The sequence below is a fragment of the Lepisosteus oculatus genome, chromosome 9 (genome assembly GCF_040954835.1).
Source record: "Lepisosteus oculatus isolate fLepOcu1 chromosome 9, fLepOcu1.hap2, whole genome shotgun sequence".
Lineage (NCBI taxonomy): Eukaryota > Metazoa > Chordata > Actinopteri > Semionotiformes > Lepisosteidae > Lepisosteus > Lepisosteus oculatus.
Window position 1 is genome coordinate 10,677,829 of NC_090704.1, and position 12,639 is coordinate 10,690,467.

Below are 12,639 nucleotides of genomic sequence, written 5' to 3' on the forward strand. Positions count from 1 at the left end.
ATTTTCTAACAGATTCCTTCAATTCAGGGTTGCGAGAGAGATGGAGCCTTCCCAGCAAGCCAACAGGCACAAGGCAGGGACAAGTCACCAGTCCATCGCAGGGCAGACACAGATAAAAACACAGACTTATTTTCATAAAAGCCAATTAACCTACCAGTATGTTTTTGGACTATGTTTAGGAAAGCAACTGCAGAACATACTGTACTAAGATACAGATAGCACTTGATGTCCAGAAATGAACCCCGGGCCCTGCATTGCAAAGCAGAAATTCCAACCACTGTGCTACCATTCTTGTCACGGACGTCCAAAGGGACTAACCGTGGGGAGCAGGAGAGCGGAAAAAGACCCATATGCGTAGCGGCGAGACGGGAAAAAGGCCCGGGCTCATTAGTGCTCATTCAAAGGAAGGACAGCAGACCGGAAACTAGGGGCAGGACAGAGAAGGAGCGCCCTCTGGCTGCAGAGGGCGTGACAATTCTACCCTGGGGTACGACTGTGTATTTTAATTATTTATTATCTTGATCAGTAATTTTAATGTGCTCTACTTTTTGTAATCCCCTATTTTGAACACTAAAATGCAATGAGAGTTCTTATGCTTTAGCCTTAGATAAAATAAGACAAAGAGGAAAAATGAGCTTCAAAGCTCTTAATGTACATGTGTTAGTCTCTAGTTAATCAAATTAGTTAATCAACTAGCACACACATAAACACATAAGCATGGGCATTTGTGACCATCCTACAATGTTAAAAGGAGTAAAAACTGCAGGTGGGATCATTAAATATTTCAGAGGTTTGCAGGAATAAGAAACATGTCTTGCATATCTAAGGAAACTGTGAATTCCCTGAAGGTTGATTCTGCACACCCCTTTTCCCAGCAAAAATAAGAGCTTATTGTACTACACACAAATATGATCTACAATAGTGTGTAAGAGATATGAGTAAGAGATATGCAAATCTTATATGGCTTAATCAAGTCTAAACATGAATCTCATTGTATATATTTATACTTGACATTCTTACTAAATATACAGTACTTTGTTGGTAAAAATACTAGTTTATTTCATGCTGTCAAGATGACTAGCACTTATCTTAATCTATGGTGAGATATTTACTTAACAAATATAATATTAAATATATTAAATACATTATTAATATTTACCACAATACTACTACACTGTAATCCTCTGTAATCTCATGTTGTATCATCAAATATAATACAGGTCAGTGTAAAGTTATATTTCTGCATTAGTCAGAATCACTGGAATGAACACTTCATGACAAATCACAAATCACTCAGATATTCTGTGTTTTTCTCATGGTAAAAGGTTTGCCAGGGTTCAGGTTTTTATCTGTTTTAAACTGGTGGTTTTTAATGACAAAGGTGTGACAGAAAAAGAAAGAGAAAGAAAAGAAACATTTTGTTTATTCATTAGGAAATGCCAAACACATGCTTTAATATTGACAGGCCCGTCCTCCACCAGCGAGACTTCTATCTGGGGACTCTTTATATTCACCTATCAATTTTGTAACTGCTTTATCCAATATAGGATCGTAGGGGAGCAAGAGCCTTTCCCTGGAAGCAAAGAACACAAGGCAGGATATAGTCATCCATCGCCATTCCATCGCAGGGTACACACAGACACTAACAAGCACACACTCACACCAGGGCCAATTTTCCCAGAAGCCATTTAACCTATCAGTGTGTCTTTGGACTGTGGGAGGAAACTAGAGCACCTGGAGGAAACCCCACATGAACATATGGAAAATATACAAACTCCACACAGACAGCAACACATGAATTGAACCCAGAGCCCCAGTCCTGCGAATCACTGATGCTAACCACTGCACAACCTTGCTGCCCAACTCCAGATATCCCATGAGGTGATTTAACCCTAACAATTCCCAGTAAAGACAAAACGAACAAAATGGATCAACATGCTCCTTTTAAATTTTCAAAGTAAACAATTTACAGTATTAGACTTTAGTGAAAAAGAGCCCATGTTACAGTCCTTCACATATGTTAAAATATGTAATACATATAGCTAGACATTTTGCATATATTTAAGACCTGTTGTCCCCACGAGTTTTCATTTAAATATGACATTACTCTTAGGCTTTTATTTTGACTTTTATTTCCCATTTGTTCTTGTATTCTGAGAAATTAGTTATACCTCCTTCATAATTCGGAGGTTTATGTTGCATTTGAATTTTTTCAAAATATTTCTATCCATCAATGTTATTGTATGTTCATTTAGAAGAAGTAACATGATGTATTGAGATTAAAATAAATGAATGAGTATTGTTTCACAACACTCAGAGGCAGAACCATTTTAAGAGCCATTGACAACTATTTCACACTTAATAAAGCTTATCAGTAGGTCACAGCACACTTTGACAGACAATAAAGGCATATACAGTACAGTATGTGTGTCTTAAAAGCAATATGTTTCAATTTTATGTCCTGTTCTTACAAGAAACACTTTTCAATGTTGTGTTTTAAGAGAAAGCAATCACTATGAATTACGGGAATGAATACCATTGTAAAATAGTAAGAGCTATTTAATATTCAATGAATACCTTAATATTAAGGAGAAATAGAAAGGCATAAACGTTTTGCAAATACTAATAAAATATTGTATGCTATCTGGTTATTAGAATATTATGCAGATCATAAGCTAGTTCTGTTTTTAAATGAAAGTCTTAATAAAGAATGGATTTGGAAACCAATTCCAGGAATTAGTCTAGACTGTCTTGAAGATGTGGCAGTTTCACTTATTGATATTTCTTACCTGTAATAATTTTCTTTCCAGACAACACTTTGAATCCACCCCTAAAGAGATTCCCTCTCTCAAAATGAAGATGAGAAATTTGCAGCAATCTATCGTAGAACTGTTTTGAAGGAGCCATCAAATAAGTCGACATAAAATTAATGTGCATTCTGTAGGTAATGTCTTATGGGTTTCAGAGTTTCTGGCCTTCGGATTTAAAAAGGATGCATATTGTACTAAGGTACCATCTTCAGACAGCTATAATGTTTATTCTGAAAAGTGTGAGGATAAAAACTGTCAAAATGTCTCTAAAGAGATATTCTAACAAGAAATCAAGAGTAATCAGTAATCATCATTTTCATAAATCATTAAATCAGCAATGGCACAAAATGCAAGTGTTTTTTAAATTCTACATCATTTTTATTGCTCCATTTCTAATTGAACTATTTAGGAAATGTTATTTATAATTATTTAAAATAGAATGCTACAACATTTTGAGCAGTGAAAACCTGAGTAGAAAAAAAGTAGTTTTATGTGCCACCAGAAGGCAGCCATGAACATATTCATAAAAGATGAATGTGCTAATACATACATTGAGGGATATGAGCTTATGGGTACTATATTTTCTGTATTCACTCCAGGTTTTTGGAAGCCTCAGTACTACAGAGTATAGAGTTTATATCTGTGTAGTTGCATTACAGTAAACTGCCATTAATGCTGCAGAAATTTGTGTTTAGTAAGTAAAATTGATAAAAGTGAACAGTGGTCCACAATGCAACTAGAACATAACCTTTTTAACCATTTTGTTCTAAAAAGCATCTAACACAAAAACCATATACTGCAGGAGAGTTGTATTTGCCTTCAGGAATCATTCAGTTCTACATCTCATTTTAAGGAGAAATGTCACAGACCAAGAAAATATATTGAGTCCTCTGACCATTTCTTATGCCTTATGGAAGGAGTATCTTTGTCTGTGCTTGATTACGGTTGTTTTCAAAACATAATGCAATTTTAAAAAGGATCTCATGATCTCATGGTAGGTATTGCTCTCAATGTCATGTCAAACTGTATCTAGGTGTTGTAGAGTATACAGTGAGGTTACTTTAAAGGTAAACAAGAGAACTAAATGGAAAAAAAAACAACGCCAAACTACAATACCTGCAACATTCTCTTATTATGTATTATACTGAAAATATCATGATAATATGATATCATGATAATAGTGCCCATTCATGCAGGCTTGTTGAATATGTTCATTTTTGGAAAATGTAGTTTTGAGTGTCTAATTAATGTTATGAGAAGTCCAGCATGTTAAGAGAAGGAGATCTTTTCATTTCCTGATCTCCTACTGAACAAATAATTGTGTTCTGTCGCATGCAGAGAAGGACTGTTATTACTGCTTTATACCAAGGCAGCACCGTTACCTGTATATTATGCTTATAATTGCCTGCTTACTGTCCCATTTTTCTACCTTATCAGCTTTTGGCTGTATATATTTAACAGAATATGCACTGTATGTTACTCTTTTCTATAATAATTATTCCGGAAGACAGGTAGGATCATCTGTATGGAAAATGTTTATAACTGGAAATAAATAAAGAAAATAAAGAAAACTGAAAATTGTCTGGTAAGATCCCAAATTGGTAAAAGACTACACAAAATCCACGAATGGTACTTAGCCTAAAATAAGACCAGCATTTTACTTAGGGATGATTAGTTTATCCTTACGCAGTTATCCTTAATTTCTTAATTTAATTTAAACAGTGGGTGGTTGTGGGAAGATCACTTTAAGTAATTATACCCACAGCAATGTGTGCCTATCAATTAAATGCTGGGCTAAATGTAAAGATGGATTTGAGAGCAGAAAAAAAAATATGTATGTGCCAGATGTCTATTTTTTGGTTCTAAGTCAATTCATCTGTCAGTGGGTGGATAGTCTTGGTGGAATTGCACATAATGAAGCTGTTTAAAGTGTAACATTATTGAAATGCAGTTGTATTGAGAACTTCAGTAGCTGACAATTACTTTACTGCTGCTGAAATGTGTAAAAGGAGAGAGAAGTTATTCACTACTTCTTGATTAACATACGGATTGGTCTGTATAGTTGTATTCATTGGTTGGTGCCAGTCAGGATGGCATTTACCATAAAAGATTTCAACTGTTACAGAGCAACCAGTGAGTATCCAGGGCCTCCTCAAATTTCAACAGTAAATGTAGATTCAGAAAATGCTTAAAGTATTCAGCAAACCAAACATCCTACATGCAACAAATGACAGAGATTTCCAGAATATCCATTCTCTTTGTTACTTTTTATATCAGAACATATGCATTTGTTTTTCGCAAGACAGAATCAGCATTAATATCTTAGCTGTCACAGGACTGATGGAACTTTCAATGTTAATGGTTATTTCTTTTCCCTTGATGTATGAAACAGACTTGTAGTATTTACATTATAAATATAATATTGCAATAGATGTCAACATAAAGGAACAGACAGATAAATGATAAAAGTGTACTACGCACAATCTCCAATTTATCATAAGCCCATCACTTCTTGTCATAATCAAACCAAAAGCAAATGTCAATGTATTAATATAACACGTTTATTCAAAAACAAATTTTCCTGTCAAACAGTTCAAGTAGAGAATACATGATCTCTTCCTAAAACTGCAGATCTAGCACTTCCAGTCTAAAACATTCCTGTGTTACTTACAGTATATACTGTATATACACAGTTGTAATTTATCCCTTCACATGTACAGTATAAACTCTTGAACAGATGCCTCCTTGGATACATGGAGATGAAAGTTTCAAAAGTCATGCAGTAAATATAATATATAAACAGCCTGATGGGAAGCATCATAATCCCAGTGGGAGGATCACATTGTAAGGACCAATTGGAATGTTCCCCATAGAGTTCATACTGTAACCTTCCTTTGAAGTCATGAACCATGAATGAAATATATTTAGTGTGTTACTGTATGTCCTATGTATTCGCTCAGCTTCTTGCCTTTATGCAGGTTGTGCTTCACCAGTGTTTATTAACTTGCAAGGTAAAAGATTAAACTCCATACACTGTATGAACTCTGTTATTCCACTCCCCGTTTACTTAGAGCCACTTTCTATAATACGTACTGTACCATCTGATTTACATAAATAAAAGTCTGCAATTAAAACTCTCATCAGTTGCATTTTGTCTCCTATGGTTTTGTGTTAATTGCTTTTTGCTTTAAAGACACATATTTCTTGTATTCAGTTGTTTTCTTGTATCTAACCTCTGGTTTATAACAAATAACAAATGATATAAGATACAGGTTGTTTTAGATTTTCATTTTATTATCCCTTCAGGAATTTTTCTTTAACAAGGAGTATTCCATCCAGCGCCAGTAACCGTGAACGTCTTAAGCTTTTTTATCTGCATGGAACTTCATTAGAATGAGCCCTGATCTTCTTCAAATCCTCATTGCTTCGGAAAACCATATCTTTAATTGAGAGAAATGCCAGACTGGTAAAGTGGATCAGGTGTGAGTGCTCGAGACCCCAGCAAATTAAATCCAATGTAATGATTGAGTGCTCCTTTTCTTATTCCCTGCTTATGATAGATTTAATACTGCATTTTAATCATGGCCCTTTGTGTCCCAAGCCATATTGCTGTTTTTATTATGATGTTTTCAAGCGGAATTGCAAATGCCTATAACAGGGCTACCTCAGCTAGTCTTCTTTCAGTAGTAGTGGACCTACTTTAGTGATGATTGACACATCACAGTTGCACAACAGAGCCTCAGTAGGTCTGAAATACTTAAAAGAAGAAGATTCTACCACATAAAAATGTTGTTTTAAGGTCTAGAAACCATTGATTTTTGGGGGGGGACCTCAAGGTCAGTTTTATGGAAAACTTCAAAGATTGTTTCCCCAGCTGTTGCATTTTTTTTCAGGGAAAGTTTTCACTGGTTTATTTGAAATGAGTTGAAATGTGCTCTAATGCAGAAGCTACTTAGCTGTAAAGTACATTTTATGTACTTTAATATAAAAATACAAATCAATAATGCAGAAAATACATGAAATAAGATAATATGTACAGTATTTGTAAGCCATACATTTACAACATAGTAATTATGTCTATTTGCCATATTCCTCCAGAGAGATTTTTGTTTTTGCCTAAAGAAAGAATATCAGTTATGAACTGTAAGTGTTTAAGTTTGGATTTTGGGTGCTGTTAATAGTAAAATGTAATGACATTGAATTCTATTGAATTCTGACGTTTTGTTGGCATAACTGACGTTTACTTTCTGACACCTACATAAGTGTTTGCGACTTCTCATCCAGCTACTGACTAACCTAATCATACAGAAAGAATACTTTCAGAAATTAGTTATCACTTAAAGGTTTTTGCATAAGGTATATTTCACTATTAAAACTGACATTCAAGCTTTTCAGGAGAAAGGGGGAAATGTACAGTAAATTTGCATTCATCAAAGAAAACATTAGTTTTAGCATTAAACATTAAACATTAGCCTAGTACAGTAATATTCCTGATTTTGTGAGAGAAAATGAGAACTTCACTGTTACAATCACTATTGCTTTTTTAAATATTAGTGAAAGTATGAAGCATGCCCTGGAGTTCTGGGCTCAAGGGTGCTGTCTGTGTGGAGTTTGCATTACTGGTGTCCCATCCAGAAAGTACCCTGAGGCCTTGTTCCTGTTGCTCGCCGAGATCCCCCTGGGTCCCCCATGACCCTGAATTGGAGGGACCAGTTAGAAAATGGATAGATAAAGCATACTATTATCAGATATTCCATCTCTGAGAAACGTTGTAGAGAAAAAGGCAAAATATAAACTATCAATGAAGATATCATTCATCATCAGAGCATTGGGACTGCTCATATTGCCCAGATGTCAAGACTATCATACCAGAGGAGGACAGATAAGCATTTGAAAGGTATGGTAAAAACAAGCATGATCAAATGTAATGACATTATCATCTCCATGGAGACTATGGCCCTTGTACCACACTGAGAAATAACATCAGTGAATGATCCCAGCACTATGAGACCCAGAGAGTACGAAAGAGAGGAATGAAAAGAGCCTACGATGAGCAGATTGTGTAGTCTGCAACCAGAGAGGGTGTGGAAATCAGTCACATCTGGGTTCATGCAAACAATAATTGTCAGGAATCCTCAATGAAAAGGTATACAGATCCTGTGCAGATGCATGAGTAGGTAGGTGATGAAGCAAGCGAACAATCCAGTATGTAAGGCGAGTCCGTGGTCAAAAGGAGAAAGGTGGTTCGAAATCAAGGAAGTACAAATAGTGGCAAACAATCTGAAATGAGAGACAAGGTTCAAAGATGAAAGGCAAAAGGGAAGTCCAGTAGCAAAAGAATGCGAGGTAAAGAATAAACGCCAGGTAGAGCTCTCAAGGAGTAGACTCAATACCGGGCAGCGGGAAGTGGGTTCGGATGGTTTAAATAGTGCTGCTTGCTGCACGGTAGAGCGTGTGCTGATGGATTAACACGTGCGGCGGCACTTGTTACTATTAACCCACTGCTGGTACTGGTTAGTTCTTTTGTGAGATGATCTCCACTGGCTGGTGGTCGTGACAATAATCCCATACCACAAGGAACAGCAAAATAACAAATTAATAACTTATGTAAAAACATATAAAAACTCATATAACCCCAGTGTCCAGGCTAAATTTCCCATTGGTCTTTACCGATCGTGGCACCCTAATAATCCCCAGCTATGAATTGGCTTCATCACTCTGTTCTCCTCCTCACTGATAGCTGATGTGTGGTGAATGCACTAGTGCACTATGGCTGCCAGTGCACTATGGCGCACTATGGCTGGCATCCAGGTGGGTGGTGCACATTGGTGGTTGAAGGGAGTCCCCATTACTTGGACTGTATAGTGCTTTGAGTGTAAGGAAATATTCTTATTCTTCTTATTATTATTATTATTAAAACATAAAGGTTGATACAGTACATCCAAAGAAGAAGACTTTTAAATACAGTACATTCATTTTCATTTATATAATCGGTTTTTACAAAAATACTGTTTTAGGCAACCAAAGTTTCTTATATTGTTAATCCTATACTGGCTTTATACTGTTCTGGTAATTCAATAAGATGTCTGCATTTTTATTTATTTTTGTATTACAGAATATCAAAATCAATTAAAATAGAGGTGCTGCACCATGAGAAAAAATTGAGGATCAATTTTCCATTATTTATTATGAACTCATATGGGAATCCAAGTTAAAAACAGAACATAGCATTTGAGGCTGCAGGCTTTCAACAACCAACATAACAGGAGGCCTTTTATTTTAAGTGGATTTCTCCAGAATCACCAATGAACCAGAGGATACAAGTGAAAACTATGTAGAAGAGCATTTAATAACATCATCAGGAAGCACTTCTTTATGCAAAGAGTTAATGGAATATAGAATAAGCCACCCCACTAAGCCAAGTTGCTGAAGCTAATACCCTGGCTTCTTCAGGAAGCAGATGGATGAGATCCTTCAGTCAATTACCTACTAACTACAAAACCAGAAAAGATGGGGCAAATGGCCTCTTTTCATTTGTAACCATTCTATGTTCTAGTAGTAGTTTTACATTTAAGAGATCAGATTAGTAAATTATTTCATAGGTGTCATATTCCATTGAGAAGACAGTAATGAGTCATGTTCTATAATTACACATTCAAAACCTAACACTTCACCATTATAATAAATAATTTTACAATAGAATCTGTTCTTTCATCTGTCTCACGTCTGTCCCTTTCCTTTGACGATTTTCTTTGCTTAGTGCATTCTAGTGAAAATATACTTCCAAAACAGAAACACACTCAAATGGTATTTACAAAAACATCATAAACTTACAATTTACATTTTTGTGTGTAAAAGAAATTCCTCCCCACCATTCCACACAATTAAGACATTTTTAATTTATAGTACTATAGTCTTATCCATGACATATATGATGAAACAATTTACAGTATGTAATATTATATTCTGTTAAAATCATGTACTATAAATATAGAATGTAGACCTTTTTCTTGGTTTATGTTTTGTAATTTGTTATGCCAAACATTTCTGGTGTGAAATAAAGAAAATAATAGTCTTAACTATGTGGAAACTCTGAGAAAACCTATTGATTTAGACAATTTGTAAATGCAAATACAGGGTTGCTGAGGTTGCAGAACTATCTGCAGTTTTCCACTGTTTTAGTGATAAACCTTCCATCTCCAGATCAGCCTTCAACCTGCTGTTTGCTGTACAATCTTTATCTTCACATGCTGGCACATTTAATCTCACATTCTCCATTTGCCTCAGTCAGAGCAGACACTTAATAGTTTGATTAGAGCCACTGGTCATTCTTTACTATGTGCTTCCTACATCATTGTTAAGACACAGCAAACCTTTTAATTTTCAAAAGGAATTGGTTAAGAATGGAAGAAAAAACACAAAACATCATTTCTTAAAATGCGTAAATGAGCACAATTCATTTTTTGTGTTGTTCTCCTGTACAGTGGACTAAAGAAAATAAAAGGTAATACCAGGGAAGGCTAAAGTAATTAATTTCCATTTTAGGTGAGATAAATACATAAAAGGTCATTTTAAAATCCACATTTTTATTTATATATCCTACTATACAGTATGTGATGAACAAAAGTGAGTGGTTATCAGTAGATTAAGTAATATGTCATCTGTATCCTTTATTAGTGCTGATAAGAATCATTGGTTTAGACAACTTGCTAAATATCTGGTAATTTCACTCACAAACAATCACATCGGTGATTTACAGTGTTGTAAAATGTTATTTGCTAATGATGCATTAGTGCAGGTCACATTAAGAGCTGAAAGTCAATGTTACAAAATAAATGAGTCACTACCACATGATCATCTGCAAAACACACAAAGACCATTTTCACAAAAAATGGTTTTGAACTTTCTCCTACAGATGTTACAGTATGTAACAATTAGTTGATGGCCTCAAAATTATTACAAAAATACAAATATTCCAGAGTGATGCAATAGATTTTTAAAAATAGTTTTGGATTTTCACCTACAGATGTTATGTAACAATTAGTTGATGGCCTGAATATTATTACAAAAATACAAATATTCCAGAGTAATTTAAGAGTTTTTTTGGAAAGGACACTGGTAACACTTTGCAGTGCATCATTATTTTTTATAATAATGTTTTATAAAACAATGTGGTTTTTAATAGAATTAATTTGCTTTGCTACAGTATGTTGTAGAAGTCAGATTAGCACAAGTTCCTTATTCAATTATTCTAATTTAATCTTGGTATATATATCTGGTAAAAATAATATTTTAACCAGAATCTGTAAAATGTGTATTTGGATGCACTCTGTCTAGTTTCATTACAACAAATGAAAATTAAAAACATAACAAGAACAAACACACACAGCCTATGCCAAAGCTTGTTGTGAGAGAATAGAAGACAAAAAAGAGATTTTAGTTGAATTTGACCTCTCACAGGATTAGCTGAAAACCTTTGGAATGTCTCACTTTTTGCCATTTAACATTGATTTCTTGCTTTTTAGAAGTATTCTTTAATTCAATTAATAGTGAATTATATAATAGGTAATATACATAATAGAGTGTGTTCTGTGTATTTTAGAAACAAACATTACAGAAACACATTAATCATCCCCTGCATATATTGTAGCTGGTACCCTAGAGTTAAGTGCAATAGACATTAAGGAGGTTATCTCTGAGAAAATACTGCAATGCCATCACCAAAGTAGCAGTGAGAACTCTCATACAGTTTATAATAGAATGTAATTTTTTATCACAAATATTGATATATGCATTTGCCTATTTATGATAAACTGTTCTAATCAGTAAATAGTTTTTATTATTTTGACATGAATATTGAAGAAAGGATTGGGCACCTCCATTTGAAAATGTTTCCCCAAAACTGAATGAACAAAGTGACTGTTTCCCAGTAATCTTTTCTTTCTGAAGAATTCCTGAGTTTTCTAGACGAGATCTCATACGTGTCAAACATACTACAACATCAAAGTGTTCCCTTTTGTCATTTTCACAACAGCAGATGCTTATTCCTTAATTTACCTATCACCCTTTTCAGGTAAGTTAACATTGTATTTGAACAAAAACAGGTTTTAGTCTTACTCTTGTTTTAAAAATAGTGTGTGACCCTGAACTAAAATTACATGTACACTCAGAAAACAAACCAATAAAACATGTTATTTTGTACCTGGGGCAGGAGCAGATGGGTTAATTGTGATGAAAATAATATGTAAATTAGGGCAGCTTGCACATACTGTATATGAATCAAGTACATGTCTTTTATGAAGGACTCAATGAAACTGTAATATTGAATACCATTAGCAGCATGATGAAGAGATGGCAATTAATAAGAAAGTGAAGGCACTTTCAGGTTTGAAATGTAAAAATTCTAATTGCATGTTTTCTCCCCACTATCTTTTTTATTTTTAATATACATTGATAAAATTAGCTCAAATAAAGCAATTGACTTCTTAACAGTATTACTATGACAGGTAGTCTTAGCAATCTGCAACCGTTCGGCTTTAGTAAGCAACATGTATTAAAAATTAATCAAACAAATTATTCTAAACCTCAGTGTTAAATGAATTAGGCAAAAAATACACATGATAGCTTAATTGGTTGTTGTTGAACCCAAGACCTGACAGGAGCTGATTATAAAATCAATTTATAATTATGGGTGAAGTGACTGTGAGGTATACAAAAATCTCTTCAATCTGTTCAAGACAACTCATTTTTATGAATCTCTGTGGACTCACTTTGAAGGGATTACACTTTTATTTTCAAATTTGGGCAAGTACGTAAACTTGAAAATGTC

The 12,639-nt window shown here is 34.4% G+C and overlaps 1 protein-coding gene across 1 annotated transcript in view; it reads left to right on the forward strand.

The window, feature by feature from the left end:
- Window positions 1–2,521: 2,521 nt before the first annotated feature.
- Window positions 2,522–12,639, forward strand: part of selenoj (selenoprotein J) — a 277,040-nt gene continuing 266,922 nt past the window's right edge. The window contains exon 1 of the mRNA XM_069194128.1: window positions 2,522–2,533. The gene's annotated coding sequence lies outside the window, so the exon portion shown is untranslated. The remainder of the gene's footprint in view (window positions 2,534–12,639) is intronic.